Raw genomic sequence first — 20224 nt, forward strand, 5'->3', positions numbered from 1 at the left:
GTCAGAGTCCAGATTTGTAATGTTAACTCTAAGCAGCCTCTCTTCTCTTGGTCAAATCTTTAATATGTTTGTGACTAATGTCGTTTGATAGTTAAAATACATCTATTTGTTTTAAATAGAACTATCACAACCAACCCCATTTTCCAATAATTCACATGCTGGGAATCTTACAATTGCCCCAAATCCAGACTGACACAAGAAAATGAAAATCAGCATTTGTTCTTTATTTTGAAATTATATTTGAAACCAAGTTCCTAGCCCACCAATTTCCCAATAACAAAGGATATCAGGTATGAAGTTATGTCAAACACACTGGAATATGATCGTTGCCTATTGCTGGATGCTTCTGTGCATCACTGCAGTGAATATCCACCCCACATCACCCAATACCTACGACAGATTACATGCTCTCAAAATATCATTTAAGGCCCTTCCTTCAAATTACCACCATCACCTCCTCTCCCTCCTCCTCGAATGACAAAAAATGAAATCTACTTCCTGGAGGTATATGTAAAAATTCCATAATCCTAACTGGAAATATATTTCAGAACCTGTTAAAGGTGGGAGAGGAAATAATTACACTATTAGCAAAAGGATTTTGATTGCAGAGAAATAAATAAAAGATTGTAAAATCTTTGAAGCAGGACTACAGAGATTGAAAGCAGCTACCTCACTATGGGTGCTTCCAAAACATAACCAATCCAGTAAAGAATTCAAGCGAACTGAACCCCCCTTCCCCAAACACAGGCCAGCTGTACATGTACATCACACAATCTGCACCTTTCAGTCCCGCAGCCCCTTCTCTAAGCAGCTTCCTCACGCCCGATGTTCCCCCTCTGGTTTTGCTATCACAGCCAAGCCAAGGGACCCAGCGTTTCTGAAGCCAGCCAAACTAATGCACTTCCCCATCTGCCCGCCTCCTTCTCCTCCCCCCTTGCCGGCTGTGTTGTTGTGTTGTGCCTCTGAAAAGGCAGCTTAATTGTTTGTTATGAGGTCTGCAAAATGTTAGCCCCCGATGGAGCCCCCTTCCCCTCCTCAGGCTGCTGCTGGGTCATCCCTACCCCAGCCTGGGAGGGGCATCTGCCGCCCGCTGATACCCACCCAGCTGCACTGGTTCCTTCAGCCGCGGGCCGGGCACTTGCAGTGGCGGCTGGGTCGGAACCTCTCAGGGATGCTCAGCGGGGCCCCCATGCTCCACGGGCGGCTTCAGGAGGCGGGGGTGGGGGTCGCTGCAGAGGCGCGGATGCAGCAGCCCGGCAACATCCACGGCCGCCGAGGAGAGGTCCCCGGAGACACCCGGCCGCTGCAGGCAGCTCAGCCCGCTGCAGTGAGCGCGCAGCTCCCGGCCTCCGCCAGCAGCATGGTCGCCAGGCAGAGCCCGCCCCGCCCTACCTCGCCTGCGCCGCACTCACCCACCCACCCAGCGGCCCTCGCCGCCCGCTCCCCCGGCTCTGCCTCCGCCGCTAGCACGGCCCGCAGCTCCGCCCTGCCGGGCCCCGGGCGCCTCCCCCGTGCTCGGCCCCCTCCTCCAGCCCCGCTCTGTGCGTCGGCTCCCTCTCCCCTGTGGGGAGCGGGGGGGACAGTATTAGCCCCCTCAAATGTCACCTGCAGCTTTCGGACCCACCACGGGGGCCAAAATTCCCCCCTGATCTTTCTGCTGCCCCGTGGCTCACCCCAGGTTGCTCATTTTCTAGGCAAATTGACTTGTCTGAGTTTTGGGGGGGGCGGGGCGAGGAGGGGAAAGAGAGATACATTTGTCAGTGTCAAGGCCTCCCTCTCACACGTTGCAACATAAAGGGTTGACCCCCACACACACACCCCTATAGAGTCCCTGGCAGGGTCAGCGCCTTAATCTGAACAAGTTGGTGTTTGCTTAATTCTCTTGGAACCAAAAAAAAAAAAAAAAATTACATATACTTTTTTTTACTAGCTCCCCAGTCCTGCAATTTGATCCAAGTAGTTGACCCCTTGCACCCACGAGGAGCCCCATTATAGAATCTGGGCCCAAATTTTAAAATGCATTGAAAATTGATAACGGTAATTTCAGTGGGAAAATGAAAAACCTGAGATATTCATATTCCCTGCCTCCTTACACTCCTGGCCTCCACCTTTCTTCTTCTTAAGACAAAAAAGTATTTTGTTTTAAAATCAGGAAAATAGATATATTTCCCTGCATTATTTGACTTTGGGCAACAGCAGGTCTTGAGCACACAAGATTTGTCATCTTTGCAGCTATTCCTCCTTTAGACAGTGTAATGTTCACCCCTGTCTCTATTCCTCCCTTAGTCTGTTTCACATTCACAGTTAGTCTGCAGAAGAGAAGAATGAGGGGGGATTTGATAGCTGCTTTCAACTACCTGAAGGGGAGTTCCAAAGAGGATGGATCTAGACTGTTCTCAGTGGTATCAGATGACAGAACAAAGAATAATGGTCTCAAGTTGCAGTGGGGGAGGTTTAGGTTGGATATTATGAAACACTAGGAGGGTGGTGAAGCATTGGAATGGGTTACCTAGGGAGGTGGTGGAATCTCCTTCCTTAGAGGTTTTTAAGGTCAAGCTTGACAAAGCCCTGGCTGGGATGATTTAGTTGGGGATTGGTCCTGCTTTGAGCAGGGGGTTGGACTAAATGACCTTCTGAGATCCCTTCCAACCCTGATATTCTATGATTCTGTGAAAGTCCTGAGACTTCAGAGGCAGGGCTGAAGGCTTTAGCAATCCCACAAAATCATGATCTGCAGACTAAAAGCCTGAGGTTAAGCAGTTATATATATAAACACCATGGGTGTCCGGTATCATAGGCTGTGGGAGGCTGTGCCTCCCCAAACAGCCAGGTGTGGTCCCACACACACTCCACCCCCAGGTCTCCCCTCCAGCTTCTGCTAGGTGCAGCTCCAGTCTCCCTGTGGGGTGGCCCCAGCTCAGGCTGCACAACCCACTCTCTTGGCACTCTGGGCCTAGGGAAGTTGAGGCCGCACCACCCACCCTCCCGACATCCTGTGGCTCAGGGGCATGGCCCGCCCTCCCACCAGGTGCTCAGGGCGGCTGCGGCTGCACCACCTACCTCCTGGTGCTCTAGGGTCAGGGAGGCTGCAGTCGCGACGCCTGCTCCAGGGCTGTGGGGGAGGCTGGGGGCGCTCCGGGGCTGGGGGCTCTTTCCTGGCGCAGGTGCTTGCAGCTTCAGTGGGGGGAGGGCTCTGGCAGGGGGTGCGGAAGGATTAGAGCCTCAGGAGGAAGGGGCAGGGCTGGGAACTCACCTCCCCCAGCCAGCAGTTCACACGCCACCCATGATAAACATACAAGCGTAGGGAACATTGTAAAATGAAACTCTCATAATGAAATGCCAGATAAAGAATAAAGTGCCATACCAAGGCAGCTCTTTTAAGATAAGAAATATTATCACGACTTCCATATGGGCCTAGCCTATTGAAGCCCCATTCTTCGTTGGTCCCCAGGCACTACCATAAACATAATTCACAATGAAAGGGAAACACTATGAAGAACAAACTGGGACATTTTTTCTTTCCCTCTTCTCTTTGTTTCCATTGAAGATGTACATCTCCCACTCAAAATGGTGCAAAGCCTATTTAATTCATCCCTAAATTTGGCTGACCAGTTAAGTCAGTGACTAGCAATACCTGCTTTCAGCTCCAAGGAAACTCACCCCTTCCTCTTGGCCAAGGTCCTAGCCACCATGATCCATGCATTTGTCACTCTCAGGCTATATCACTGTAATTTACTGTATCTGAAGCTGACTTTAAAGAAAATGCAGAAGCTCACAAATGTAGCTGCCCACCTTTTTGTGGTTTAGGCTGTTGTGAACATATATATCCATGCTCTATTACTAACAGATTTTACATGGAAGGTGCTCAGAAACTACAGTGATGATAGGGAGCTGTATAAAACCTTAGGAGAAGCATCCTGAAGATTATGGTCCCACTCCTGTAGGATGATCCAAGTGGATATACCCTGTACCGCCACAAAACTCCTTGTAAGAACAAGGTCTAAGACTCCACTTAACCATATACTGGGCTTCTACAGTTAGATTTAGTAGCTCACATTAGCAGCTACTCAGATACTGTGGTGATGGGGTTACATAATAACTTAGATATCAATTTTATTTTTGTCTTTTTTCCCCTACCACATAGGATAGAAGATAAGTCTGAACTCTTCCCTTGTCATGATTGTAGAGACTGTGGCATTCATTTGCACATGACCAGGTCACGGGTGTAACTTTGATCAGCTCATCTTCTGTAGCAAATGGCTATTAACAGTAGACAAGTTTTTAACTGTTAAAATCCCCAATGCCTGTGAATTGCTCCTTTTAGAGTTAGACAATTCAGTTCCACTAGTGATTACACTAGTTTGAAAAAAATATATAACTATTTTTCAACCACTGACAAAATTATTCTGTGGATTGTGGTCTTGCTGGGATATCTGGGGAGATTTGTACCAAGTCGGGACAAAACTTTAAATTACTGCTTTTGATACACTAACATGCAAAATAAACAAACAGCATAACTGGGCTGCTAGAGTCAAATTTTTGAATGGATTTAAATTTCTCTTTAGGCCCTGTTTTGGGGAATATTACTGGAAATGCATACTTTGCACAGCTGGCTCTGGGGACCACCTGAACAGCAGCCAGTGCAGCTGGCCCCAGGGAGGGCTCGAGCAGTGGTCCTAGGGGCCGCCCAAGAGCCAGCTGCACCAGTCACTGCTGGAGCGGCCCTGTGGTCAGCTGCTTGGGCGGTCCCTGGGGCCATCCGCACAGACCGTTGCTAGAGTGGCCCCGGGACCAGCCACTCAGGCAGTCCCTGGGGCCAGCCACACTGGCAGCTGCAGGAACAGCCCCAGGCAGCTGGCCCTGGGGAGCGCCCAAGCAGCAGACATCTCCGCCTCCAGGGAGAACCCAAGCATGGGTTCCGGGGACCGCACCAGCAATAGCATCCCTACATGGCCAGAGCAGCGACCCCGGAGGCCATCTGGAAAGTAGTACCCGGAGACCAGTGGCTGCTGGGGCGTGGGGGCAGTCAACTCCCAGCACTGGCACAGAACCACACCCCAGAAGCAGAGATTTAGTCATGAGTATGTATAGTAAAAGTCATGGATGGGTCTTATTGCCCATGAGCTGTCCATGACTTTTACCAAAAATATCCATGACTAAATCTTAGCCTTATTAATAGTATTATCTGAATTACTATTAGTCATTAAAAGCCTAATCCAATGCCCATTGAAGTCAACAGGACTCTTTCTATTGATTTTAATGGACATAGGATCAAGCATTTAGTAAAAACTAGAATCATATACATTTGCACACTAGATAACTTAAAAGGGCAGTCTGGGACTTTGAGGTACAGAAAAGGGCTTCTCACGTCTAACACAGTGAGGGAGAAAGAAAAAATAGGAAAAAACGTTAAAAATTCTTCACAAGAATAATTTAGTTGAGACTTCCTCCCCGCCCCCAATTTTCTTTTGAAAAAAGGCTAACGATTTTCTAATCACCTGTAAATAGTAGCTATACATTGTACATGAACATGATTTTCAAACTCTCAGATAGCACCCTATAGCTCAGTTGAAGTTTAACGGCATGTAATAAAAATATAAAGGAAATTAAACTACAGGAAGGTATTGTCAGCCAACCCACAGCTCATAAACACAACATTGGGGGCAGAGGGTGGAAGCTTGCTACAAAGCTCTGGACAATGTACACCTCTACCCCGATATAACGCTGTCCTCGGGAGCCAAAAAATCTTACTGCGTTATAGGTGAAACCCCGTTATATCTAACTTGCTTTGATCCTCCGGAGTGTGCCACGCCCCCCCCCCCCCCCCCCCGGGATTGCTGCTTTACTTCGTTATATCCGAATTCATGTTATATCAGGCTGCGTTATATCGGGGTAGAGGTGTATTTTGATGTTTGTTTGTTTTTAAAATCACCTTTATGATGAAAAAAAGTATAACACACTTCGGCTGTAATGGTAATTTTCAGAGAGTTATAAGGGCCTGACAATGAAGCCTCTTCTCCAGTTATCTGATAAAAGAGGCTTAGAATGAAAGGGCAACTGTAGAGATGTCACTCAGAGCCCTTGTGCAAATCAAGATATGTTAGTATTGAAGTGGGTACTTAAAAAGCACTATATAGAGAGCACCCCAGAAATCTACAGAAAGTCATCTTCTACTAATGTATTTTATCTAAGAACATCAAAATAATTCTTTACTTTGCTTAGGCTTTTTAGGAACCACAATCAAATTAGAGTAATAATTTATATTAACTTATAACGACCACATTAGTCAAATGTGAGTACACAGCCATGTGAAAATAAAGCCACTTATCAGGTGCCCATATGTGAATTTGGGTACCTAACTCTGAACATTTTGGCTACAGTACCTTTGATAAAATGAAAATGCTATACTTTATTAATTTTGATTGCTCAGGGACATTTCCTTTTTTAAATTAATGGATGGAAGTCTCTTTTTCAGACTTTATTCCTCCCCTTCCCCTCTGCCCCCTCTCCCCCCCCCCCCCGGCTCAGGAAAATTGTGCATCTTTCTTGGTTGTTCTTGAATGCTAGTTGGAGCTGAAGAGACACCGAGCCCAACTGGCTGCTTCTGTGCCAGTAGGAGCTGAGAGAAACTGAATCACTGACAGAACAACACATAGTGAAGTATCTTAGATATGGAAGGGAGAAGTGAAAGAATAAAGAGGAGTCACATGAGTTAGTCCCAGAAGAAAAGGAAACCTACATATGTAAATGAAAGTTTACATCCAAGTGTGTAATAACATTATAATTTTTCCCTGGTGGTCTAGTAGTTAGGATTCATTGCTTTCACCACCACAGACTGGTTTCCATTCCTAGTCAGGAAAGTACTTTTTCTCCCCTCCCCCTCTAATCTTTTACTACATGTTTAAAAGAATATTTTTCACAACAATTCACATCGCAAAACTAAAATCCTCATTATAATTAAAGTTCTTTCTCTCTCTCTCTCTATATATATATATATATATATATATATTTGGAATATCACTTATTTTGAAAAATACTCTGTTTGCTTATTGTGAAACATGCCAGTGAGAGAATCTTACATTTTTATTTTTAAAGTTTCCCTAAACACACACATCAAGATCTTTGTAAACATACAAGCAATCAATTAGAGCAAGTTAACGGTACATCAATTAATCATTCTTGCTCAAGCTTTCCAAATGTGAAAGCTTGATAGCTTTGGGATGAAGCAAGCTATTGATTATTTAAAAAATGGACAAGGTTGGTACTGTGATTCCAAACATTCAATATTGCCAATCATGAGTCAGGCTCTAAAAGCATCACTATATTTCATTTGTAAGTTCCTTGGACCTTTTTATATGCCGTCTTACCCAATTCCCATTTTTAAGTTATCCTCCACAACTATGAGGGCAAGAAACTTAGCTTTCATTTTTTAAAAAGGGAGGGGAGAGGGTAAGATGATCATGTAGTCCCTTAACTTCAGTAGAAAGGCCTCTAAGGCCTAATCTATACTAGAAAAAGTTTGCTGGCATAGCTAGATCAGCAAGCCCTCCTAGGGAAGACACCATTTATACCTGCAAGAGAGTGTTTTTGCCAATATAATTATGCTAGACTACAGCTTTTGCTGGCACAGAAGTGTTGCAAAAATAAATAAATAAAATCATAACTCTACCTGAAAATGCTATGCTGACAAAAGTTTCTAGTGTATGCCTGGCCTAAGAAAGTCACCACATAGTATAAGAATTCACAACACTAAACATGTGCACTAGTTTTCCATTTATTGATGTATAGTTCCCCACTGTTGGCCTGTATGATCTGGTCAGTTTCTACCAAAAGACTGGATATGGAAATATACAGGATTCATTTTCTCTACAGTCCCAGTTCTGCTTCCACTGACATCAGTGGCAAAACTCCACCAATATCACCAGGAACAGGACCGGACTTATATTCCATTTCCATATTCTGTCTACTCACAAGAAAAAAATAATTACCTGCATGCATACTTCGCATGAGTTTGTGTTGTAGGGTCCCTCTGCAATGTACGCATTACTTGGCTACTATGCTTTACTGCATATGAAATATGCATCTTTGAAGTAAAGCTAATTGTATCATCAATGTTTAGGATGAGATCATACGAAAATCTAGGCAGGGCTTCAGGAATTTGCTCTCCTTGTATTATGGAGGCATCAGTAGCAATTCCATAATAAAGGGTGAGCTGACTCTTGCATGTAACAAACAGATTTCATACCTTTTATATATGAAAAAGACAATATATCCTTCCCCAAATGAAAGCACTTACTCTCTGAGCACACAATAGCTTTTCTGAGAATGTATAAGTACCATTGTTCTTTGCTGTGTTGTTGTATCCATGTTGGTCCCAGGATACTAGAGAGACAAGGTGAGTGAGGTAATGGACAACTTCTTCTGGTGAAAGAGACAAGCTTTCAAGCTACACAGAGTTCTTCGTCAGGTCTGGGAAAGGTCCTCAGTGTCATAGCCAAATAAATGAACTTACAAAGGAAAACGATAAAAGACAAAACCACCATCACTTGTAGGCAAACACTTTTCACAAACAATCACTCCATATCTGACCTCTCAGTCCACATCTTCAAAGGAAACCTGAACAACACTTTCAATAAAATGAACCTGGGAACTTAAATTCATAATTCTGCTAGGCACTAAGAATCATGGACTTAATAAAGACACTGGATTTACAGTTTATTACAACAATCTGTAACTCACTAATCTCCCTCCCCCATTTTTGTCTTATGACTGCAGAGTTGTTAATGGGGTACTCACTTTGAACGCTTTCTTAGAATATGTAACTACTTATGCTGAACAGTTTGTTCCATTTTGTATTTAGCTGTGACAACTCTGAGTACCTTTCCCAGACCTGAAGGCACTGTGTAATTCAAAAGCTTGTTTCTTTCACCAACAGAAGTTGGTCCAGTAAAAGATATTACCTCACCCACTTTTTCTCTCCAGTGTATAAGTAGTGTATCTGTTAATTTAGGAATTCAAGTTAATTTAAATGGGTTCTTTAAGGAGATTAGCACCTAGCCTTAGGCTCCCCGCCCTCTTAATTTCAGTAAGAGAACATCACAGACTCTTCAAGTTTCCCATATACACCTCTACCCCGCTATAACGCAACTTGATATAACATGAATTTGGATATAATGCAGTAAAGCAGCGCTCCGGGGGGACAGGGCTGCGCACTCCGGCGGATCAAAGCAAGTTCGTTATAATGCAGTTTCACCTATAACATAGTAAGATTTTTTGGCTCTCGAGGACAGCGTTATATCGGGATAGAGGTGTAGTTAAAACTTACTAAAATCTTATGCACAGGCTACACCTGAACTTAAGATCAATGGTCTTTTTTCCTGTTATTCTTCATATAAGTCTCTTCCTCAGCAGAAGCTGTGAAGGACACAATGGTCTACCTCAGAATGCTACAAACTGCCCTCTTTCACCATGGCTGCCATTTCCCATTGAGAACAATGGGACTGAAGCCACAGCTGGTGGCCATTTTGAGAAAGTGTTCTCATTCTCTCACAATGTTCTCAATGGAACTGAATGTCTCCCCCTCTTTACAGTGCAGGGGAACAATCCTGTTCCCCTGCTGGCAGCTGTGGCTTCAGTCCCACTGAGGAAAAAAATGTCAGGTTGTGGCTATTTTGAAAGGGCGCAATTCTTCATAGCAAATTTTCAATTATGAAAAATAATGGCACTGACCATCATCTTAAATATCTTAAAAAAAAAAAACAAAAAAAACCCTGCCACACCAAAACTACTCAAGAGGTAGGCACAGGGGGAAAAGAAACATAGGATGAGTAGGCACATGTGGAGATCAACATAAGGTGAGGCAAAATGCAGTGTGAACTCATGCTACTTTATGCTGCTCCCCCAAAACAAAACAGACTCAGTTTAGTTGGTCCATATGCTCGGACTGCTGTACCTCACTTTGGAGCAGCACAATATACCAGTGAACCTGGCCATAAAAGTTTTTTTAAATGATTTAAAGTTGATGCTTCATATCTTCAAATCATTAGAAATATTACATGATAACATTCTTTCAATTTCTTGTTTATTGTTCGTATGACATTAATAAAAATTCCCAGACAAAAATTTTAAAATAGAGTTACAGCTGAATATCAGAGGGGTAGCCGTGTTAGTCTGAATCTGTAAAAAGCAACAGAGGGTCCTGTGGCACCTTTGAGACTAACAGAAGTATTGGGAGCATAAGCTTTCATGGGTAAGAACCTCACGTCTTAGTACATAATGTAGCTTAGTTTACCTTAAATTACAGCCAACAGCTGTTGTAATCATCCCCAAACCAAGCATTATAAATCCAGGAAACCAACAGCTAAGGTTAATTTGAAAAGAAATCTAAACATGTTCAGCTATGGAAATGCAGTTAAAGAACAAAAAAATTGCCTCATGACAAATATTTGAAACTTCACACGTAGTTAACTCAGCCTTACTCCAAATTGTGATTGCTGCCTTATGTCACTATAGGACAGAGTTGAGGTTTCTGCTGAAAGTGAATTTTTCGATTATGAAGAATAATGGACGAAAGATTGACCATTAATTATTTTTTCTAATTAGTCTATGCATAATATTTCAGTGAATGTTAACTATATGGGGAGCTTGGCGGAGAATAAACACGAGGGAGGAAAAAAAAAAGGAGGAAAATTTTATTTCCCAACCCCTCAGACCCTTTTCACTTCTAGTGGTCTCAAGCATTGACCCGTGACCACACCAATTAAGCTAATGCCAGGGAGAGCAGGTCTCTCAAATTGGCACGCGCCCTATTTCAGGTCTCATCCCAAACCAAGGGGTCCCCCGGCAGGGCAGCGGAGCGAACTGGGCTGTGCCCCATTCCAGGAGAGGTGCAGGTCACTCACCCACCCACGCGCCTCTCTACTGACCCCGCCACGCGTGCGCGAACACGCGTGTGCTCGGGCAGGGGACACGGAGCTACCAGCCCCCCCGCACACACAGCTCAGCCCTGGACCAGGCGCCTCCTCGCAGCCTGTTTATCCCAGCCCGCCCCCTGCATCCCGCCGCTCCCAAGCCGGGCCTCGGCGAGTGGGAATGGACTCTTCCTCGCTCAGTGCGTCACACCCCCGTGGTACTGACCGAAAAGGAAAGGCAAAGGGGTGGGGCTAGAAAGTGGGCGTGATACAAGTCACGTATGGGGCGTGGCTACGTGTCGAGACAGGCGGGTTTTACGGGAGTAGGCGGAGTTAGACATTCGAGCGCTGCATGGCGTAGAGGTGGCAGAGGCGGGGCTGCGTGAGAAGGCGGGTAGAACGCCTTGCGTATAGCGCTTACAATGATGCTCAGAGAACGTATTTACCAGCTCCCTGGTGGTCTAGTGGTTAGGATTCGGCGCTCTCACCGCCGCGGCCCGGGTTCGATTCCCGGTCAGGGAAGCAAGTTTTTTGCCCCCCTCCCCCCCTCCGCGGCTGGTTTGGAGCTTGAAGCAGCGAACAGCTGCGGCTTGCCGTCGCCGCCCACCCATGCTATACACGGCACTGGCAAATGCAGGCGTGGTGGGCACCAGGCCTGGAAGGGTGTTTTCACCCCCAAACTACAAACTCTCCAGAGTGCACCAGCATGGCTCGGCCTGTTACACCAGCATGTGCAATATGGCCCGCGACCACTCGCAGGGGCCTAGTACTCTCCTTGCCAGGCCTGGGCCAGCCCGCCGCGCCCCACAGGCGCCATCGCCCTGACACGTGTCACAGTTCTCCCCGTTTCTGTCATTTCACAGGCTCAGTGCTCGGGGTCGCTTCCTGCGCCCAGCATCCAGCCCTGGCACATGGACTTGGATTGGTGGAGTCCACAGCAGCCGGGCGAGGAACAAAAATGTCCTTTCTGCCCCTAGGCTGCTCCTTGATCCCTTCTGCATCCTCCCCTAGCCCCTACACACACACAGGGGAATGTGTCAGTTGGTGGTAGGGTTACTACCTGACCTGTATTTGACCAGCCTGGCCCGATTTTTTTATGATTTGCCAATTGCCAGCAAAATCTACAGTACTGGGTGGTTGTTTTTTTAACATGGTTCTAAAGATTTGCATTTTTATCACAATAGACTGGGATATCTAATGTTAAAAGTTTCTTTGTCCAGCTAAAGATGCTGAGATATTCCCACATCTGCAGTTTAAGTGATAATAGATCAAAACAGTTGAAAATACGGTAGCTGGCTGCCCACCAACCATAGGCGCCAACTCCATGGGTGCTCCGGGGCTGGTGCTCTGCACCCACCGGCAGCTCCCTGCCCCACCCCTCCACCCCAGCTCACCTCCGCCTCTTCCCCTGAGTGTGCCGCATGCCGCGTTTTCCCCCTGGCTCCCAGCGCTTGCGCTGCAAACGCAGCAGCAAGCGCTGGGAGCGAGGGGGGAGGAGGGCGAATGCGGCGCACTCGGGGGAATAGGCGGAGTGGGGATTTGGGGAGGGGTCCAATGGGGCAGGGAGGGGGCGGGGACTTTGGGGAAGGAGTTGGAATGGGGGCGGGGCAGAGATGGAGTCGGGGCAGGGCCAGAGGCAGGTGGGCGCGATCACCCACCGGCACCAGAAAAAGTTGGCGCCTATGCCACCAACATGGAAGCACAGCGTGCGTGTGTGTGAGAGAGGGTTTGGATCATGCGAGACTGAGGAGACGTGCAAGGCATATTAAATAATGGACGATCATGGTAATGCTGCGAGTGATCCTACTACACACCCAGGAAAAAAAGTTTACATTAGAAACTGCACATTCAATGACAACTAGCTAAATGAAACACTACAAAGACTGGCTGGCAAAAAAAATGCTGATAAAATAAATGCCTGTTTTTGTTATCAATCTTATCTAGATGTATTATCTCTCTATATACTAGAAGTGGTCGTTGAAGTAGGGTTTGCAGAGTTGCCTTATGGTTGGGGTTGTGGCAGGCTTGTCTTGTCGGGTTGGGAGGTGCTGGTTTCTTTGCATTTCAAAGGTGGTAACCCCAGTTGGTGGGTTTATACCCTCATGGATTCACTGGCTATGCCCCAACCAAACAGCTAAGGCACATGGCACTCCCCACACCCTGCCCTCCGGATTGCAGTGCTTCTTTACCCATTCTACTGCCTATTGAACAATATGTGCTCATATAACAGGTGGAGGCAGGATTTGTCCCCTAAGGCCCTGTCTTGACTGGCAAGAAGTGTTTGTTTTTCAATTGAGTTAGCTCAGTTGAGTTAGGTTAATAAGATTGAAAAGCCGCTCAACACTTGCTAAAACACAGATTAACACATTTGGAGCTTTGCTAGCTGATGGTGTTTTAGCACAGCTCCTCCCTGCCATTGGCCTGTCACTGAGATAGCTGCGTCAGTGCAACTCTTTAACCTAGACAGGGTGTCACGTTTGTAACATCAGGGATTGCAAGGTGGCCCATATTCCACGCTCTCTCTTGGCTCTCAGTGCAAAATGACTAATGTAATGGTGTAGTGTTACTTCCTGCTTTCCACTTCAGGGAATAATGGTTAGTTTCAGAAGTGGTTGAAGTGATTTCCATCTAATGAGAGCTCTCAGCAGAGATGGTGATTTATACTATATATTTTACAGAATAACTAGGGTAGAACTATTTTAAACACTTGAGCATTATTTGTTATTGGTATAACTTTCACATATCCAGTGGTGAAGTCAGAGTCTCTTAGTACCAAGAGTCCAGTTTTACAGGCATCAGAGAGAGAATAATTATAACAAAGAGACCTTAGACACTTCTAAAAAAACCCTCCAAAAAAACTTTTGCATGCACAAATGGTGGAATTTTAAGGCCAGATATTTTGTATTTTACTAGGGCTAGAAATGTATGCCTCTAAAAAGTGAGATTCCTTCTTTTCTAATGGTATAAAGCTTCTCTTTCTAGCATTAATGAGTTACAGAGTATCAGACCTTAAACTTATTACAGGTGCAGGCATGAATCTAGACCTTGGGCCAATGTCATTCTGGGAGGAAATTCCACATTTGGTGGTAAGAGAAGGACACATTGCTCTGGCATGTTTTTTGTTCGTTTGTTTTAAATGAGTGAATCATGTCACTGGAATGTTAGAATGGTCCCAGAAGAACTGGATAATAGAGCAGGGAGCTCAAGAGGCAATCAGTGATGAAATAAATTGATCACATGGCTCTGCAGTTTAGCATATGGATATTGCCACCATGTAGAAGATGAACAGAAGTTTTAAACTAATTGAAACAGCAGATTCCCAGCATTCAAATGAGGTATACAGTACTTGCTTCTAACCCTGTTAAATTCTGAAATATTGGACTTTAACACTGCAAGATGATTATGTATAGAAAAACTTTTATGAGTATTTTTAGACATTTTAAAATGTAGACATTTTTCTCTCCCTCCAAAGCTTATACAGTTGGCATCATGGAACCACTATAGCTGGCAGATGCATAGGATCGTAGGGATATGAAAATGGAGTTAAGGAAGACCAGTAAACAGGTGGTATAAATCTGTAAAAATCTAATTAGTTCAATGGCTGGGTATCTGGCCTAGATTTGTATTGCTACCTTAACTCTTATTATACATACTTTCCAATATTTGGGGATCGGGGATAGAGACTGTTCAATGGGACCTTTATTTTAAATTTCCTGGTATTCAGGGTTTTGTTTGTTTCTTTTGTTTGTTTGGGTTTTTTTTTTAAGTTACAACCTTCTACTAATTTCCTCCCCCCTTCGATTGTTGGTACATATTGTGATGGTGCTCCCCATAAGGCTTTATGGAAATATGCTTATGAATGTTTATATATGAAATAACCGGAATATGTTTTATGCTATATATGCCATGTAACATATCTCTGTAAAGGTTATGATCTACTGAATCTATTCATCTTATTTGTATGCATGTGTCATTGTTGTATTCAAAGTTATGAATATTGGCTGTGTACTTGCTTGATTTCTAAGTAGCCTTAGTAAAGCATTTGGTCAGCTTCTTGAGAAAGGAATGTGCAAATTAAATGCCCAATCAAGAAATACTTAAAGGACACTGAATCTTGGAAGGCTCCAATCCACATAAGAAGTCTACCTGAGGATGTTCAGGGTAGCATGTAAACAATGGCTGCTGTCTGTTAGGGTTACCATACGTCCGGATTTTCCCGGACATGTCCGGCTTTTGGGGGCTCAAATCCCCGTCCGGGGGGAAATCCCCAAAAGCCGGGCATGTCCGGGAAAATCGGGAGGGAGGGAGGGCTCGGCCGGGGCCTCTTTGGCCGGGGCCGGTGCGGGGCCGGGCCGGGGTCGCGGCGCGGGGCCGGGCGGGGAGCAGGGGGCGCGGTGCCGGGAGCCGGTCCGGGCCCGAGGGGCTGGGCCGCTGGGGGGTGCGCGGAGCCGGGCTGGGAGCCGGGCTGCGGAGCCGTGGGGGTGCGCCGGGCCGGGAGCCGGTCCGGGGGTACGCCGGACCGGGAGCCGGTCCGGGGCCGCAGGGCCGGGGGGGTGCGCCGGGCCGGTCCGGGATCGCGGGCCCGGGGGGTACGCCGGGCCGCGGAGCCGCAGGGGTGCGCCGGTCCGGTCCGGGAGCCGGTCTGGGGCCGCGGGGCCGGGGGGGTGCGCTGGGCTGCGGAGCCGCGGGGGTGCGCCGGGCCGGGAGCCGGTCCGGGGCCGTGGGGCCGGGGGGTGCGCTGGGCCGCGGAGCCGCGGGGGTGCGCCGGGCCGGGAGCCGGTCCGGGGCCGCGGGGCCGGGGGGGTGCACCGGGCCGCGGAGCTGCGGGGGTGCGCCGGGCCGGGGGGTGCGCCGGGCCGCGGGGCCGGGGGGGTGCACCGGGCCGCGGAGCTGCGGGGGTGCGCCGGGCCGGGGGGTGCGCCGGGCCGCGGGGCCGGGGGGGTGCGCCGGGCCGCAGGGCCGGGTGGGTGCGCCGGGCCGGGAGCCGGGCGGGGCCGCAGGGCCGGGGGGGTGCGCCGGGCCGCGGGGGTGCGCCGGGCCGGGAGCCGGGCCGGGGTCGCGGGGCCGGGGGTGTGCCGGGCCGCCGGGGGCCGGCCGGCAGTGCTGGGCGGGCCGGGGGTGGTCGGCCGGGGCTGGCACCCCAGGGCCCGAGCCGACCCAGGCTGGAGCCGCTGGGGGGCCAGCCTGGGCCCGCACCTCCTCCCCCCCATTACCTGCTTCAGGCTTCCCGCGAATTAAATGTTCGCGAGAAGCAGGGGAGGGGGCGGAGACTTTGGGGAGGGGGCGGGGCTGGGGGCGGGGGCGGGGCTGGGGGCGGGGCCGGGGCCCCGTGGAGTGTCCTCCATTTGGAGGCACAAAATATGGTAACCCTACTGTCTGTAAAAACTGAGTCATGCATGGACATGTGACTTGCCCATGTGACGCCAAACTCCATCTTGGAGCTGGACTTTGCATAGGAGAGAGGAGGGGGTCTCTACCCACAAGAGAAAGTCTATTTAAACCCCTGGGAGTCTCCTCCATTTGGTCTTCAGCCAGGGCCGGCTCCAGGCACCAGCTTGGCAAGCAGGTGCTTGGGGCGGCCACTCCGGAGAGGGGCGGCAGATCCAGCTATTCGGAGGCAATTCGGCGGATGGTCCCTCACTCCTGCTCGGAGCGAAGGACCTTCCGCCGAATTGCCGCCGCAGATCGCGATTGCGGCTTTTTTTTTTTTTTTTTTTTTTTGGCTGTTTGGGGCGGCCAAAACCCTGGAGCTGGCCCTGTTTTCAGCTGGCTCAAGAGATAGCCTCTCCACCCCCAAGGATACCTGAAAGAAACTGAAACAAAGGACAGTAGCTACAGGGAGTGTGAGTGATAGCTGGACCAGACTAGAAGGAGACTAGTCTGTAAAAGGAAGCTTACTGGAACACCACTGAGGGTGAGGTTTTATCTGCATTCAGTTTTTTTACTGTATTAGACTCAGACTTGAATGTTTTATTTTATTTTACTTGGTAATTCACTTTGTTCTGTCTGTTACTACTTGGAACCACTTCAATCCTACTTTCTGTACTTAATAAAATCACTATTTACTTATTAATTAACCCAGAGTATGCATTAATACCTGGGGGACGGGGGAGGTCAAACAGATGTGCATATCTCTCTATCATTGTTATAGGGGGAGAACAATTTATGAGTTTACCCTGTATAAGCTTTATACAGGGTAAAACGGATTTATTTGGGGTTTGGACCCCATTGGGAGTTGGGCATCTGAGTGTTAAAGACAGGAACACTTCTCAACTTCCTTTCAGTTAAGTTGCAGTTTTGGGGCATGTGGTTTAGACCCTGGGTCTGTGTTGGAGCAGATTGGCGTGTCTGGCTCAGCAAGACAGGGTTCTGGAGTCCCAAGCTGGCAGGGAAAGCAGGGGCAGAAGTAGTCTTGGCACATCAGTTGGCGGTTCCCAAGGGGGTTTCTGTGATCCAACCCATCACACATATTTACAACCTTAATTCCCTGTTAACACAGTTTTTTTTTGTCTGATTATTCATAACAGTTTCCATGATATTGACAGTCAATAAGATACTTGGATGATGGATGCTTTTGCTGAAGATAATGTTACACTTGATTTCACACCACAGTGTTTTCTGAAGAAGAAAAGGAAACATAGTAAACAAAGTGATTCTCCAAACATGGCATTTGTGATGTAACCAGAAGCCAAGACACCCCATTATTTTTTATTGGCTGCTGTATACATATCCAGATAAAATATTTACACTAGACTCTAAAGGAGAGCTATCATATGTTTATTGATAAAAAATATTGTTTTAGTATACCACAAGGTGGCATCCTAACTGCATGATCTCCAGATCTACTCCTATTCACACTCTGTACAGGTTGCTGTTAAGGGGAATACTCATTACATATCATAAAGTAAAATAGCTTGGTTTAGCGAGCTATGCACACAAAGTAACAAAGCAGTTATTCCTATGATATTTCCTGATAAAATACATTAAATACTAACATATATCTGTTACCAAATCCAAACACTTCATGATGATCATCAGTTTTCTTGACAGCAACATACATAACAATGTGTGTAAACATCAAATATTTCTCTTGAAAATTTTTTATTAGAGGGCATTGTTTATAAAAAAGAAAATACAAAAGGTTATCAGGTGCATTAGTGTGTTTCTAGAACAAGTCTACCTAGTCAAGGTACTTATATGGCCCCGTTACCCTAATATCTGAGAATCTCACAACCTTTAAGGCATTTAGCCTCACAACAACTCTGTGAGGTAGGGAGCTAGTAGCATCCTCATTTTACAGATGGACTAAAAGAGACTGCCCAAGACCTCACAGGAAATCAGTGTTAAAGCAGAGAAGTGAACCTCAGACTCTACATCCCAGGCTAGCATAGAATCATAGAATATCAGGGTTGAAAGAGACCTCAGGAGGTCATCTAGTCCAACCCCCTGCTCAAAGCAGGACCAACCCCAGCTAAATCATCCCAGCCAGGGCTTGTCAAGCCGGGCCTTAAAAACCTCTAAGGTTGGAGATTCCACCACCTCCCTAGGTAACCCATTCCAGTGCTTCACCACCCTCCAAGTGAAATAGTGTTTCCTAATATCCAACCTAGACCTCCCCCACTGCAACCTGAGACCATTGCTTCTTGTTCTGTCATCTCCCACCACCGAGAACAGCCGAGCTCCATCCTCTTTGGACCCTCCTTCAGGTAGTAGAAGGCTACTATCAAATACCCCCTCACTCTTCTCTTCTGCAGACTAAATAAGCCCAGTTCCCTCAGCCTCTCCTCGTAAGTCATGTGCCCCAGCCCCCTAATCATTTTTGTTGCCCTCCACTGGACTCTCTCCAATTTGTCCACATCGTTTCTGTAGTGGGGGGCCCCAGAACTGGATGCAATGTGGCCTCACCAGTGCTGAATAGAGGGGAATAATTACGTCCCTTGATCTGCTGGCAATGCTCCTACTAATGCAGCCCAATATGCTGTTAGGCTTCTTGGCAACAAGGGCACACTGGTGACTCATATCCAGCTTCTCATCCACTGTAATCCCCAGGTCCTTTTCTGTAGAAATGTTGCTTAGCCAGTTGGTCCCCAGCCTGTAGCAGTGCATGGGATTCTTCCGTCCTAAGTGCAGGACTCTGCACTTGTCCTTGTTGAACCTCATCAGATTTCTTTTGGCCCAATCCTCCAATTCGTCTAGGTCACTCTGGACCCTATCCCTACCCTCCATCTTATATACCTTTCCCATCAGCTTAGGCCTTGGCTACACTGGCGCTGTACAGCGCTGCTACTTGCTGCGCTGCACTGTAAAGCACCAGTGTAATCAGTGCCTGCAGCGCTGCACGCTCCCTCGCAGCGCTGAAAGCTACTCCCCTCAGAGCGGTGGAGTACATACAGCGCTGCGAGAGAGCTTTATGGAGAGCTCTCACAGTGCTGGCGGTGCGACTATACTCACGCTTCACAGCGCTGCTGCGGCAGTGCTGTGAATTCGCAAGTGTAGGCAAGGCCTTAGTATCATCCATGAACTTGCTGAGGGTGCAGTCCATCCCATCATCCAGATCATTAATGAAGATGTTGAACAAAACCGGCCCCAGGGCCAACCCTTGGGGCACTCCGCTTGATACTGGCTGCCAACTAGATATCAAGCCATTGATCACTACCCATTGAGCCTGACAATCTAGCCAGCTTTCTATCCATCTTATAGTCAAAGGTGAAAGTGGGCCGGTATGGCATACCGGTAAGAAGTGGCCACCGGTATGGGCCCATATGCAGCCGACAAAGACCCTCCTTACAGCGCTGCTGCGGCAGCTGCCCCACTCCAGTAAAGGGGGGTTAAAAGCAACCCTGGAGAGGGCTGCAGTTGGGAAAAGCTAGGATGATTGGGGAAGCTGCCACAGCTGTGGCCAGCTCAATTAGGGCCCAGCTGGCCCTGATAAGAGGGCTGAGGGCCAGAAGCTGGAGGAGTCTCTCTCCAGCCCTTGAGAGAGAGGGCCTAGCTGTTGGGGAACATACAGTACCTGAAACTGGAGCAGTGCTGAGGAATAGGGCAAGGGAGCTGGGGAGCCCCAGCCTGGTAAACCCCCAGGCTGCAGGCCTTAGTGAAGGCCTACACAGGTACTGGGGTTGCAGAGGTGCAGCCCAAAGTTAGGCAGAGGCATCTGGTCCAACCTCCTTGCTGATGATGAGTGGCCATGACAGACTGCAGTTTGCCCCAGTGAACGGGGGCTAGATGGTGACTGGCAGTAGCCACTGAGGCAAGGTGGGTGAGAGGGTTGGGGGTTCCCCAGGGAGAGGAGACCCAGAGAGTGGGGGTACTGC

General features: G+C 47.7%; 1 protein-coding gene and 1 non-coding gene across 7 annotated transcripts in view; one reads left to right on the top strand and one right to left on the bottom strand.

The window, feature by feature from the left end:
- The window catches only part of NCOA7 (nuclear receptor coactivator 7), a 130004-nt gene extending 126843 nt beyond the window's left edge, over nt 1–3161 (bottom strand). For 3 of the 6 annotated variants that reach the window (XM_054022170.1, XM_054022164.1, XM_054022165.1), the window contains exon 1: nt 1102–1380. The gene's annotated coding sequence lies outside the window, so the exon portion shown is untranslated. Of the gene's footprint in view, nt 1–780; nt 839–1101; nt 1381–3060 lie in introns of those variants that run through there. The other 3 variants (XM_054022167.1, XM_054022166.1, XM_054022168.1) reach the window with 3 other exon arrangements.
- Nucleotides 3162–11360: 8199 nt separating this feature from the next.
- Nucleotides 11361–11432, top strand: TRNAE-CUC (transfer RNA glutamic acid (anticodon CUC)). The gene has a single exon. It is a non-coding gene; the product is annotated as a tRNA-Glu (tRNA).
- The last annotated feature ends 8792 nt before the right edge of the window (nt 11433–20224 follow it).

The sequence above is a fragment of the Malaclemys terrapin genome, chromosome 3, assembly GCF_027887155.1.
Source record: "Malaclemys terrapin pileata isolate rMalTer1 chromosome 3, rMalTer1.hap1, whole genome shotgun sequence".
In the NCBI taxonomy this organism is placed as follows: domain Eukaryota; kingdom Metazoa; phylum Chordata; order Testudines; family Emydidae; genus Malaclemys; species Malaclemys terrapin.